The sequence below is a fragment of the Argiope bruennichi genome, chromosome 4 (assembly GCF_947563725.1).
Source record: "Argiope bruennichi chromosome 4, qqArgBrue1.1, whole genome shotgun sequence".
Lineage (NCBI taxonomy): Eukaryota > Metazoa > Arthropoda > Arachnida > Araneae > Araneidae > Argiope > Argiope bruennichi.
The window spans coordinates 81,615,146-81,630,883 of NC_079154.1; the positions used below are offsets into that span (position 1 = coordinate 81,615,146).

At 24.9% G+C, this 15,738-nt stretch overlaps 1 protein-coding gene across 1 annotated transcript in view; it reads left to right on the top strand.

Moving 5' to 3' along the window:
* Window positions 1–15,738, top strand: part of LOC129965936 (uncharacterized) — a 76,896-nt gene that overhangs the window by 878 nt on the left and 60,280 nt on the right. The window lies entirely within an intron of this gene.

Here is a 15,738-nt window from a genome sequence, read left to right on the forward strand (position 1 = left end):
GTTTGTATTCAGTATTAGCAAGTAATTGACTATTTTGATTTATTATGTAGAAGTAAAATTTTAAGAAAATACATTATATAAACAGATTTATTATATATATATATATATATATATATATATATTAATAATATAACATTATATAATAAAAATACATCTCGAATGATAATAAAAATGATGAATGTGTATCTGTTTGTAGTCTCTAGACTTTTTCAGACTTAACGAACGAACTTATAACTAAATTTTAGCTAAACGAAGCATTTTAAGAGGAAAATGAGCAAACTGGAGAGATTTTTTTTAACTTTTATTACATTTAAAGATAATTTATAACATTTGTAATTCTGAGGATAATTTTGAAAAATATTGTTTCACAAAAAAAATTTTCACTCCATCTTAAAATGCAAAGTATAGTGCAAAGTATAGTTCACTCCATCTTAAAATGCAAAGTCTTTAAATGATAACCAATTTAGTTATTTTGTTATTTTCGAGGTAATTTTAACAATTTTTAAAATATTAATCGAAAAAGGATTGTCATTATTTGAATAAAATTAAAGCCGTTTCTATTATTTTTATAATTATTTTATTACGACATTTTCTTTCATTGTTAAAAACCTAAAAGAAAAAAAATAATACTCATTTTTCTCATATTGTGTAGGCTTTACTGAAAATGCATATTTTTTATACAAATTTGTCCATATTTATTTGTTTTTAAATAAGTATATTAGTTATTAAAATTTAACTTTAAGTTGAATTCAGCAAGGCTATGATTTAATTTAAGAAATGGCGAAACATTTTTATAAATTAACCCATTTGCAAACCTTGCCAGTTACTTAAACGATTATATAAAAATAGATTATTGCTTTGTGAGGTTTAAGTTTTTCTTTTAATATCGTATTACATTGAGCTTTCTTTATTGATTCATTAAATAAATCAATTCTATGAAGTAAATTATAAAGAAGTTTTAACAATACATTTTTAACAGATAACAGTTGTTTTTTTTTTTTTTTCAAATTTTATTAAGCATGTTACTGAATCATGCATAAAATTTTCCCCGTTTTTGTTTTTAAATTAAAGCCCAAATTTTAGGTAATTTAATAGATTAGCAACAAGAAAGAAGTATGGACATGAAGGTTGGACAATGTATAAACCCTAAATATTATGGGTTTATACATCGATCATAATTTGAAATTAAAAAATACTTTGAAAAGTAATTGTGATCAAGCTATCCATAAAAAATTTAACATTAACCTTATTTACAACTAATAGATTGATCGTGGCAAGTATTATTTTTACTTCAAATAATTTTTTAAAGTGGGAAGAGTTTTCATTTGTTACGAAAATTTAAATAACAATATAGTAAAAAAAAAATTCGCATTGAAAATATGCCCTTTTTGTTAATTAAACATGTAATTTAGCCTAAAAATAAAAAAGGATTGAGAATTTTTATATTAGTATAAATAAATTATTTTTATACATATTTTTAATTCCTTGCATTTATTATCACAAAAGAATATGACTACGTGCTTAATAAACTAATCTGCTAAAACTAACTTAATTTGCTACATAAAAAACTTTATAGAAATAATAAAAATTTTAAGCAAGTTATAAAAATAAAATAGGTTATTAATTCTAAAAAATAATGAACAGATCTTTAATTGGATAGTTCCTTAATTATTTTACATGGATAAAAAAATATCTTTAGTGTCAATGCATAATTATTTTTAATAAAATAATTATATGCATTTTTTATGAAAAAAGAATATCTTAAACAATAATAATACATTAAGAGTCCCATTTATAAAAAATAGGAAATTAATGGTTTAAGAATCTCATAAAAATATTGTAGCTTTATTTCATTGATTATGATAATTAATTGATATATTAAAAAGTTTATCGTTTATTTTCTCTTAATTTCATAGTACGAAATTTTTCGTTTTCATAGGTTACAATAAAAAAAATGATTCTTTTCACCACCATATTGAATAATTTTCTTATAAGAATAAAGAAAACATAAAAATTGCAATTTGCTGACAGGAATCTATGAATTATTTTTTTTTATTATTGTACAAGAGTTTTATTAAAGTAAAATAAACATAACGATTTTACAACAATTTTCCTTTTTTTTACATGGTAACTTATTTAATCACTAAATGGGACATTTATTTTATAGATTCCAAACTAAATATAACAAATTATTTAAAAGTTATTATTACAATCTAATTCTTCTTTTTTTATTGATCACATAATTTCTTATAGTCTTAATTAATATTTTTTAAATAGAATTTAGGAAAAAATTTAATAATCTATGCAAATCACTAATTTTTTGCCCTTGAATAATTTCAGCTTTTTTAAGCAATATTTTACATTATTTATAAATTTATTATTGCTTTGTGAAATATGAAGAAATTCGAAATGTATATAAATTAATAAATACTCTTTAATTAAAAGTTTTTTTTATCATTTCAAAGATATAATAAAAATTTATTTGGCTCTCAAGCTAAAATTAAAAAATCTTACTTAGATAATTTTGTCGCATGAATTTGCCTTTCCTTCTGAAGAATTTCTCTGCTTTCACATAACTATTATTCCAAACCATTTCTCTGAGGTATGTTTTCCACTTCTCTGTTATTAAATTTTTTCCCTTATACCAATAAATCTATTGAAAGTGAAAACTCTGTCCAGATCATTTACTCCAACGCATCCAAAGGGGATCCGATGGGAAAATATCTAAAATGAGTCATCCTCCCCCATGCTCCCGCTCTAATTGCCGTGAGACCCTCTCAATGGGGGAGGGTGAATTCATAAAATCGTCTGTTTTCAGTACGTGATTCATCACTACCGTTTTGTTCTTCATTCGATTATTGGGCCCCCCAGAAAATTAGAATTTTCCATGCATCCCTCATCCCTCGCATCACTTCCACCCTCGGACTGGGATGAGAGATAGAGTAGAATGATTCACACAGACAGGAGATACCAATCCAAGCGGTGGAAATGGGGAGGGGGAACTGGGATGAGTCAGTATTGAGGATGGAGATCAGTAATCGCATGTTTTTTAATGCATTTTAATGCGTAGGTTGGGAGAGGGTTTATGCTGGACATGCACAGAATAACTCAAATACAATCTTGTGTCTATGAGCTGAAGAGAGAGGGAAATGTTTGAAATATTCTATGAATATTTGAAATATTCTATGAATATTTGAAATATTCTATGAATTTTTCAAATGTATGTATTCTAGTTTTGAAAAATGAAAAATATAATGTATGAAATATTCTAGTTTTGAAACTCGACTGTTTTTAAATTGTAGTTTAAAAATCCTGTCTTTTAAAAAAATTCCAATGAAAAATTAAAAAAGTTCCTAAATATGTAAAATTAAAAATTTCGCACATAATTTCAACTCGAAATAAAAGTTGTATTCAATATAAAAGATGAATTTTCAGTACTGAGTAAGCATAATATTTCAGCAGTTCCATGAAAGAATAAAAATGGTAAAAAAAATCATTGTCATATGAAAGTAAATTTATTCAAATATATAAATAAATTATAATGAACTTGTTAAAATTCACATTTTATCCATATTATATACATTATTGTAAATACAATATAGATTCAATAACTTGCAAATACAATATAGAATAATATGAAATATTTGATGAAATTGGGAAACGAAATTATTTTCATATTCTTTTCCATTTGATTTTTTTTTTTTTTTTTTTTGAAAATTGTAATTTAAAAATATTTTTGTTACAAAGTGCCCAAACAATATAAATTATTGTATATTGCACTTACAAAATTAGAATTATGAATTAGAACTTCAAATTTTTAAATATATTTATAAATATGATATGAAATAAATGTTCATTCAGTATTTGAAATCAAAAATATTGTGAATGTGCTATTGGCAGAATCAAAATTATTTGTTAATGCTAAATTTTCGTTATAGAAAATTACATTTATATAATTTGAAGCACAGTTATAAATAGTAATTTTATGAAAAAAATGGAATAAAACAGTATTATTTCATGTCTTATTTTTGAACTGTGATCGTAGAAGTCCTATGTAAGATATTTAAAATTTATAAAATGATATATCAAGCCCTCAATATTTTTTTCATTTAAAATGCTACAATATCAGTAATAAATGGTGTTTTCTTATTGAAAGGAATCTATTTTTCCAGTAAAATACATACAATAATTCCTGTATGAATTCAAGATGCAATCTAGATTTTCCCTAATTTTCAAAAATTCATTTCATTGTTTACTTTGAAATATGAACTCCATTTCTTTAATAGAGATTCGCATGTGAAATCTTGCGATAAATATTAGAATATTTATTTTTAGAAATTAAAATATTTATTCTTCGAGTATAATAAATGGAGACGATTTCTTCATGAATAAACTTTATTTATTAGTAGAATATTAGTTATTTAAATACGAATATACATTCAAAATAAGCCGGCCGATTTGGTGCAATGGTTTATGTATGTCACGCCAGAGTGACCGCGCTCGTATTCTGGATAATATTTATGTGCCTCTTTTCAGCACAATGAATATCATAAGAAATAAAAGCTGAAAACTGGAAAATAATAAATATAAAAACTTTTTATAATTTTTCCATTTTTATTGGTGCGTTAATAAGAAAAAAAATTTTTTGTCAAAAAGCTGGTAATCAAAGCAAAAATCGCAAAAATGTGAGGGGCAGAAAACATTAATAGAATGCTATAATTCTGAAATACATATTGATTTTTTTGTTATGTCTTGTAATACTCATAAATAAAAAAATAAAAAAACAAAATTTCTGAACATGCATTGCATTAAAACTAAAAAATAAAATAAATGTGTTTTCGATTTTAATTTACTTAAAGTTTGTCTATGTAAACCTAATGCTTTTGCAATTTTTGTTTTGATCTCCAAATTTTGATTTAAAAAATTATTTTTCATTTTTGACCCACTGGTAAAGTTGTTTTTTTTAAAGTTTTTCATATTCATTTCTTTTAATTCATAATATATTTCCATACAGTTCTGTTAAATATGATCAAAAATTTGTTAAAATACTGCAGATCGATTTAAATATTATTTAATTTAATACATAAATACAGCTTTGAAAAATTATTTCTTTCCTGGAAGCATTTGTAAAGGAACATATAGAGAAAAAAAATTTATCAAAAATTATATGACCCCTAAGAAAAAAAATAAAGAACTTTCGAAAATTATTTTCTCGGGATTATAAATTTTACGCTCCTGCGAGGCATTAGACTGTTACTTTTTAATCTAATAAATTTTTCTAATGATTTATAAAAATTGTAATAGTCTCAAAAGGGAACTTGTTCAATTACATAAATTATCGAATTCCAATTAATGAACCTCAGGCTTATGTAACATAAAAAGTGATCCTATCTTACTAATCACATCTAGTGTAATACAGGAAAGGATATCTCTCGAGGCTAGTGCTTAGGTGGATTAATAGTAAGTGCTAATGGCCATCGCTAACGGATATCAAAAGAGAGAGAGAGAGAGAGAAATGAGAGATCAGACGTTCCTTCCTCAGCAGACAATAAAAACCACTTGTTTTGCCTCCTCCGAAAATGCTGTGGCAGTCATTAAGCTGAAATGTTCATGATCAGAATGAAAATAGTTTATCCAGTCCAGTAGAGTCTGCATAACTCGTTCTTAAAAATGTCAATTTTATTGATATTAGAGAAATTTAATGAAATTTTGAATGTCGAAAAATTTATGATGTAATAATCTTTACAAGATATTTATTTTGATATGCATAATGACAAACATTTGGGTTAATTTCGATTAAAAAAATAATATTCGTTGAAAATAATTAACAATTGTAAAAATAACTTGTGAAATCAAAGTATTCAATCTATTATTTTACAGATCATTTTTAATTCATATTGATGTAATTTATAGTTTTCAAAATGTTTCGTTTTGTAATTTTATATGTAGGAACATTTTACATTCAGCTATTTACTTTTTATTATTATCATCTTTCTTCGATTAGTGGTAACGTAAATAGTTGAGAAACCTTATCCGTCTATTATCTTTTTTCAATTTTTCTGGTTTAAAGTACAAAAAAAAGTGCATCTTACTAAACCTATTAAATATAATCTTAGGCAATAAAAATAGTGGTCTATATAACTTCAAAATTTTAATTATGTTTGGTTGTAGGTCGTTTGTAGTTCATTAATTAACATATGTTGAAAATATGTGTTTCTTTTCAAAATAGAATCATTTGTAAACTGCTGTATTTGTGAGAAAATACAATTAGATAGTCACTTAAAAAAGTTACAGTTAATTCTTCTTTTACCTATTAGTAGATATGGTAAAACTATACTTCTGAATATTTTCTTACTTATCATTTCTCTTTACAGAGATTTTTTTTGTGTTATCATCTAAGTAATGAATGACCTCTCTACAGAATCTCTTGGTAGAGTGATTTTCACTGTCTTCGATAATTTAAACAATCAAAATATAAAAGTTTTTAATTTGACAAAATCACGCAAATAAAAAAAATGTGTTTTTAATTAATAAAACGATGCTTTGCTTTTTCTGATTTTGTATCATGATGATATGTCTAACTCTTGCGTTGAATCATATAGTTTGAATACTTAAATCTGTAATGAAATCAAAGTAGCAATTAACTTAAATGTCAAAAATCATTTGGGTACTCAGTCGTTTTTACTGTCTTATGTAGACTGAAATAACAATAAATGTCTTAAATAGTATGAATTACCTAATGTAAGAGATAAACAAATTCTTAAAGAAAGTGGTTAAAATCAGGTAAACTTTTTAATTAAAAAAATGGACATATTAATGGACATATTTTTTAATAATTTTATTATTAATAATCAAAAGATCCTTTTAATGATCAAATGCAGAATATTTATGAATAATTTCGTGTAATTGAAGAACTCCATTAAAAAAACTGTTCAAAAAAATCTGTCAATTTTATATAAAGTCAGTATAATTTCAATCTGAAACAAAATCATGCAACTGATCTTAAGGTTCTTTTACAACTGATGTTATTTGTCTTAACACGTCATATTTTTACTGAATATCTTTTAACTAAAAGCAAGCTAGAAAATCTTATTGTCTTAATCACTGAATGTTTCTAAGTAATTGTTGATAATAAAAAAACGATAAAAACCTGGGCACTCTACAGATTTAACAATCAAGCAATAGTAATTCGTTTCTAAGACCCACCTTGATGAATATTTAAGCACTTTAATTAGGAAACAAGTTTTTAGGTCTCAAAATGCAAAGGGTAGTCATAATTTTAGCTGCATAAGTTTAATTGCGAAACAAAAAAAAAAAAAAAAAAGGCAACGAACTAATTCTAAAAAATAAAAATATGTATATTAGGGAAACTCAATTTTAAAAAAAAAATTATTTACAGAAATTTATCAATTTTTTTTAAAAAAATCCATCATAAAATATAGTAATTAGCATAATCCTTAGAGCAGGCTTTGGTGTATATGAGACATAATACAAGCATATCCTTCTAGATTTTTTTCATTGTTGTTTTTAGGACACTATGCTTTGATTCCATACTTTCTAATGTCTCCTGAAACAGTCTAAATAATATCAACTGCAAAGTAAAAATAAAAAAAATAATCAATATTTGCTGAACACAATTATAATATTAAACAGGTTTGGCAATAATGAAGAATAAGATTAAAAACCTAGAACATACATCTTATAAAGCTACTTAAATTAGCTTAAATTATTTAGTAATTAATCATTTTATTAATTCCCGTAGTTAAGAATTCCTGGATATTAATTAATTTCACAAAATACATCATAAGCATTTTTCATAGAAGAACTTTATATAAAGTCAAATATGACACCTTCATTTAAATGTTAAAATTAGTTTTAGACCTCAGAGTATGAAAAGTTGCCTGTTTTTCATTACAATCTACCCTGCCTGCACGCACATGTCAAAATGAAAATAAATAAGCTAGAAATTAATGGGTAGGTCTCCGAAAAACCTTGACCCAATGATTTAGAAAATATTAAAAAACCGTAAAAACTCGGCTGAGCCATTTTTACTAATGAAAAGGGAAATCAGAGACTGAACTGGCCTTTTATAAACTTCGATTGAAGTTTTAGTGAAAAAGAAGTTGTATAAACTTATTCCAAATTGCAATTTCCAATTGCACTTTTTCCATTTTATGCACTGATTACGCATAATTTTTTTTCAAAGTAAAGCCTTTTATTTTTATTCTGTAGTTCTGTCTTCCATGAATGTCTTTTCCTTAAAATAGTAGTTTACTTTTTATTGAACAGAAGTTTCCTACAATGATTGCAGGGGAAAAAAATTCGAATGCAAAAAAGTAGATCTTCATGAAGTCTTGGCTTACATTGAAAGATATAAGGCAATTAAAGTTATAAAAAAAGCCTTTGAGATACTTTTATAGATGAAAACGAATTGAAAAGAATATCTGGGAATGTTTTTAATGATTGAAGTGTTTGAATGACGTGCTAGTATATACGAGAAAAAGTTTCATAAAATTTACATCATATAAAAAAATGATAGTTTGTGTACAAAGTGAGTCACTTGAACCTACATCATATTTTTTAGAAACTATCTTTGATTTGAAGACTTAATTTTATACTTTGATAAATATTTTTCTTAATATTTACAGTTAAGTTTTCTTTGGATTGAAATGAATATTTATAACCTTTCAGTAATGTTTCTTTTTTCGAGAATTTCAAGCACAGAAAATTATTTCTTGATGCTAAATTTTTAACTTAACGGATCAATAGTTTGATGAACCTGTATTTTTTCTACACTAGTTACTTAGATGCAGTGTTTTCAAACACGTGAAATAATACTTTGAATAAAAAAATATGAAGTTGAAAAAAAATTCAAATTACTGTTTTGAAACACAACGATACTTTTGAAACCAAGCAAATTTTTGTTTATAAGCCATTTTGTAATAATAGTATATAATCCAATACATAATTAAGAGGAGTATATACATTACAACGAGGAAAAGAGCAGAAGATAGATGATTTCTAACCCGAGTTAAGTTAAAAGATTAACCCTTCAAATTAATTGAATTCTGAAATGCATATTTTAATTATTGATTTTGCTGCGAAAAAGGATTTAAAAGATTTTATTGAAAATTAAGCTATTGAAAATAGGAAGGTCTTCCAGTTTGATAAATTAATAAAATTGATTACATACAAAGTATAAAGTTAAAATGTGTAATTAAAAATAGAGAAGGTTCTGAAAAATTGAACATATGAAAGTTTCCAAGGAAAAAAAGTCTAACACTCTACGTTATAGTTGTGAACCAAAGAATTCTTACAATGAATGCTTCAACACTAATTTGAATACATGTAACTAAATAACATGAATCAAATCAACTTATCTTTTTATATTTCTTTATTGATCTTGAGAAATGCGATTACCACCATTTTTTAAAATTATTATTAAGACACAAAACGAAAATGAAAGGTAATTAAACCTAAAAAATATATATCTTAATTCTGGGATCTGTATAAAAGTATATACTACTTTATGATTTATATATTAAGATTTAAAGCAGTTTGTGTGTCCCTTTTATATTTTTGATGAAAAGAAAAAAAATTATATAAAATTTTTAAGATTTAAAAACTAAAGTATTTGGTGGAACATGCTTTTAAAAACATGAGCAAGCCATTTGTCGCTATAATTTATTTTAATTATTAAAATAAATTAATATTATAATGGCTTTATAATTTTAGGAAGTTTAAAGTCATACATCGGGTAAAAATTTAATAGGCAGTCGTTTTAATAAGCAAGTACATGAGTTAATAGAATTATTCTATAATGAAGTTTTTCTATAAAAGAAATTTATCATAGCTCACTTGTTTTTCAATGGATTTCATATCTTTTAAATATCAATTTATTATAAGCACTTTGTTAAGAATATAGAACTGAATCATAAACTTATTCAAAAGTAACTTTTTTTTAAATATATTTTCTTTTACAGAAAAAAAGTTTCTAAAACCAAGTCTATCTAGCATACCTTTTAAAATGTATCTTATCTGGTAAATCTTCAAAAATAAATACTAAAACAATTTTTCGTTTCCTTTTCATTTTTGGGAGGATTTCCTGAATTTTAAGCGAAGTCAGCAAAAAAGTTGACACGTTCCTTTCTTTGCAGAAATTTCAAACCCTTGAAATTGTAGATTCTTAAAGAATTTTTGAAGAGCAAAACTTCTTTTGGGAATCACATCTTGTGAAAGGAAAATATTGGTTCTAACGTCATAAGGGGCGTTGCTTAGCAACCTCGTGTAGCCAAGAAATAAATAAAAATTTTGTTGGACGATTTCCCATTTGGGTTTGAAGTTGAAAAGAAGGATAGCTTGAGTTTCAAATTTTATGGCGAGTATTTGTACATAACAACAAAAATAGAGTTTACCTTTAAGCTCAATGCCAAGATATTCAGAAAATAACTTGCCCGGGGCACTTTAGTACGATATGGAGTTAAATTCAATCAATAAATTTCAAAGTTGGATTTGAATTTAATCACGATTAATGGTTCCCGTATTCTATAGCTTTTCAAGATTTTTACTCTACTATAAACAAAATTACATTCAACATTTAAAAAATATTTACAATTTTGCCAGTTAAAAATTTAAAATGCAGTTAGCTTTCTAAAGAATTTGAGTAATTTTTTTTTTTTTTTTTTTTTTTTTTTTTGTAACAGAGTATCTCTTTTTTTTTCGAGTTGTTATTTTATAAAATGGACTTTTCAACTATATTTTTTCTTTGTTCTTTTCTTCCTCTGAATTTGAATATAAAAGGATATTATAATATTAACATATTACTGAAAGAACTATAATAATAATAATAATAATAACAATAATACAATATTTTGATAAGGTTTGGAATTTTTGCCTAAAGAAATATTAGCTCTGTTTTTAAATTTGTTTTCAAGAAATATTATAATAACTCTTATTTATTACGGTTTGTACATAAGAAATAAAGCCCCAAAGTTTTAAAAAAATTAAGATTAATATTTTCCGAAGTTAATACTATTCACATAAATTCATTGGTAGATTTGCAGACTTGAAGAATTGAATAAAAGCAGTGAATCAGATATTGCGAAGAAATAAAAAGTCATTTTGATCGTTAAAAATGTCTAAATAAGACTTCAAAGTTTAATATAAGGTGCAAGTAAACAACTCAGTTTGAAATTAAATAAAAGTATGTAGTAAAATAAAATTGTACAAATCAAATTTCATTTTTAAGTTTATTTTTTTTTCTTTTACTATCACAACTAATTTATTGAGATAGGGAAAAAATTAGTTTTGAAAGTGGATATTTATAAATATCGCCTTATCTTTCTAGTAAATCGTTTGGCATGCTGATAAAGGAAATTCAATGAATTCATTCAAATATTCATCTGAATTAAATATTATTTCTTTGAGTTGTGATTGTTCATTGGAAATAAGAAAACGCTAAAGTAAGAAATTAGAAACGTGTTTTAAATATTTTCGAATAGATTTATTTCCATATTACATTGTATTTTCAAATATTCTTTCAGTCTTCCTATTATTTAACTGAACTTAAGAACTAGGATAGCATATGGCACATCATCATTTCATAGCAGTTCTTTTCTTTTTATCATTCATAAAAGCAGAAAATGCCTTAATTATATGAAAACTCTCCGCGCATAAAACTTTAAAATAAAAAAAAATTCTATTTCATCTGTAATTTAAAAAAAAATTTGATGAGAAACTTCTTTCCTTTTAGATTTCTCTAGAATCTTTATTTGTTAAGATTTCATAAATTAGTGGCTAAAATTTGCTTACATATTATTGTCTTTAAGACTAATTATCTCAATATATGAATTCAATTATTTTTGTTTTTCCATCAGTCGAAACATTTTTATGACACACTTTTATTTAACTTTGCTTGTTTCTTATTTGTAAAGATAGATAGAATATTGTAATCACTTTTTACAATTTCCAGGTAATTCATTTTTTAAAAAAAATTGAGTCTCTTCATGTCATTATCTATAAATAGTTTAACGTATTCAGAACTGAATCGTCAGTTAGTCGATTAACAATTTAATTCTGGCTCCATATAAGTAATAGGGATTTGGAAAAAAAATAACGGATTTTATGATTTCATATATGAATTTAATTAATAAAGAATTATAAATTAAAACCTAAATAATTAAAATAAGTGATTTCTATTTTATAATGCACTAATAAATGTATGCTTTTATATTTATTTTCATTAAACTTATTAATATGAAATCATTTTAAATTTTTTGAGAGAATACACTTAACAAAACTGTGTTAAATTTATATAAAATGATACAATCCTTCCATTAACATTTTTTCAAATTACTACGAATGATTTAATAATAACAAAAAAAATTGAAAAACATATAGTATTACAAAGTCCCATTACTGAAAAATATTAATGATTTTAATGAACAGCAACTGCTATTTCAATAATCAAAATCAAAATATCTTTTATGTTATCTCTATGTATTTCTTTATTTTTAAGGATGACAGGTTATTTTTGAGTCAGTTGAAACTTTTTTTTTTCTGTTTCTTTTTTCTTATCGCCGCCGCATGCCCATTTCAAACCCAGTTTCTTAATCTTTTTCCATTTATTTGGTCTTGCCTATTCATTGCTTTTTTTTAAAATCCGTCTTTAATAATTATGATATATTTTCACAATTGGAACTTTTTTCTTTTAAGTCTGTATTGAATAATAGAAAAAAAAGAATCACTTTACATATGTTTTTAGAAACTTGTAAAATATATAAAAATAGCAGCAGGGAATTAAGATGGTGAATGGCAGAAGCGTTTTAAAACAAACGATTACAATTAAAATACATCAATGATATTAATTTCGATATTTGCCCAAAAACTTCGAACTATTTTTTTCGTAATCCCACGCAAAAGAAAATATATATTTTTTTTCCTCTTCTTGAACTGTCAGCAGTTCTTTGCTTAATGGATTGCCCAATAACAGTGAGTGGTTGATGAAACCGAGAAATATGCTCTTTCATCAAATAATGGATGTAGCTAATCAGCATTGTATGATAAATTACTAATTTTCTTTTCTCCGTATTTAGGAGCACAAAATAAGCTGGCTCATTTTTTTTTTTTTTTTTGTCCTTTATATGAAATTTTCTCAAGTTAACTGAATGGATGTAAATGGATGGATGGTGTTTGGATGCCGATCTCATCATTTTGGATCTGAATGGATATTTTCTCATTATAATTCAAATAACACGGAAAAATTAAGATTACAAACTAATATGACTTCTAAAAGTTATTTTAATTGTGATATAATACTTTTTTTTCTATAATTGCGTAATCTTGCGTAATTTTCTATAATTGTTTAAAAATGAAAAATTGCATTTATAAAAGAAGAATTTAGCTGTGCAATATTTATGTGCTCCCCCCCCCCCCCGTTTATTTACTAGCCATTTATGGCGATAAGTTGGTTAACCTGGATTTTTGATTGCTAGCAATTGTAATATAATATTTTATGTAATTTGATTTTAATGGTTCCTTTCCCAAAATATTTTTAAATTTCAAATTTTGATTGACGTTTACACAAATTATTTTAGAAATTTTAATTGTATCTTATGTTATGTATTTCTTTATTATTTTTTTTGTCTATATCTTTATACAACCAATTGGATCGCAGGAGCGTACCTATGGTATTTAAAAATTGGCGTGCAATAAAATATTTTTCCCATTGCTTGATTTTGAAGTTAAACCTTAATTACAAATACAAAAAAATTCAAGAATTTTCTTAAAAATATATCTTTTGCGAAAACTTGCTCGAAACGAAAAAATAAGTCGTTTTTTCATATTTTGATTATTAAGAATACAAGAAAAATCATGTTGAAATATTATTAGCAATAATGAAAACAATTGGAGATTCATTTCATCGATGAAATGCGTTGTTGTTAATTGTGAATTAATTAATAGAGAAAATAAATTATACGCCAAAAAATTGATTCCATTAAAAAGATATTTTTTAATTTGATGCAGAAATTATTTTTGTGCGGCAATATTTTCGAAAAATATCTAAAAAAAACTTCAAAATTGTACTAAATTTTAATTTAATTCAAATTTTTAAAAACGTGATCTGAGGCTAACATTCCCACCCTCCAAAGTATATATCCATAAAGTTCGATTCTTCTAAATCAAATGGTCTGTAAAGCATCAGAACACACATGCTTTCATCATTATTATTAGCAAAAATAGGGCTAGAGATATATTTTTCAATAAAAAATATATGATGTTGCTTTATTATAAATCTCAATATTTATTTAATGAAACAATCAAACTTTTGTCTTTTTTTAGTGTTTCCCTCCATTCTTTATTATTTTTTACCTTTCTTTCTTAATGGATTAATAAAATAGTGATAAATATAATTTTACGAATAAGTATACAAATAAGAATATCCAATCAAAAGGTAAAAAAATTCTAATTCTTCAAATTTTATTCTTTATTCAATATTACCTTTTTACACAATATTTGAAAATGAGCTCAGCAAATTAATTAATATGATGTCATAGTCGCATTAAAAAAAATGTAATAACATGTCACGTCGCGTTATTGCGTTTTTCTGGTGTTGTTATGTTTATAACATATTTTGCTGTAAAGCAAATTCTTTTTTTCTTCTTGCAAAATATTTAATAGATTCTAAAAATAAATAATTGTCAATGTACATCAAATAAGAAAAAACTAGCTTCATTCTTTGTCTAAAAAAAGATTTCAGAACTTTATTGATCCAATACTTTGGAAACGACAATCATAAAAACTAGTTAATTATGAGGCAAGCAATGCCTTTAAGCAAGATCTATGTTTAAATCATAGAATTCGTTTATGTTTTACAAAGTGATTTGATAAGCTTATATTGTTAATATATTCTTTTTTATTGTGAGATCATGTCCAATTTTCTGTCACATTCTGTTACTTCACCTATTTCAAGTTTAACTTAAAATATTTTGAAAGTTCTCTTTTAACATTTTGTTTCTGTTAGATAATCATATTATTAAAAAACAGTGGATATATTAAGAATATTTAATATATTATACCTTTTAATTTTTTTTGTATTAAAAAATGCATTTTGGGATAAATATATCAGAGTATTTTGTATTCAAAACATCAAGATTTTTGATATGTTTGAAACGAAAATAAACAGCATCTTTCTTCTTTCCTGTGCTCTCGGAATCAACAGAAATGGTGCCAAAAAATTTAAGTGCTTCTTATCTTCGAAAGATTTATTTACTGAAATCAGACTGTTGAATAAAAGTTTTCAGAATATCACTTTGAGAAGCCAAATACATGCTTTTAGCTTCCAAACGATAAATATTTGTTATACGATCTTTAAAGGCACAATATAAATCAGAAGAAAAAATATTTTCTTTGATGTAGTTTCAAAGTTTCTTAATTGATACTTAAGAAAAATACAAATGTTTTACTTTTAAACTGTCCTTAAAATTCTGTTTGTTGTTTGTTTGTTTCTTATGGCACTTGCCACTGACAAGCCCGCTGTTACGAAGACAGCGATTTAAGCCTGAGGGGGACGTCTCTTATTTTTTATAGCAGCGCCAACTAGGGCCAAGAGTACGACTTTGCCACTCACGCATCATTCATTCGCTTGCACAACCCTTTTTTACAGGAGGGCACATTCACACATCTCACAGATAGAACAACAGAAGAACAACCATGCCCATACCGGGACTCGAACCCGGG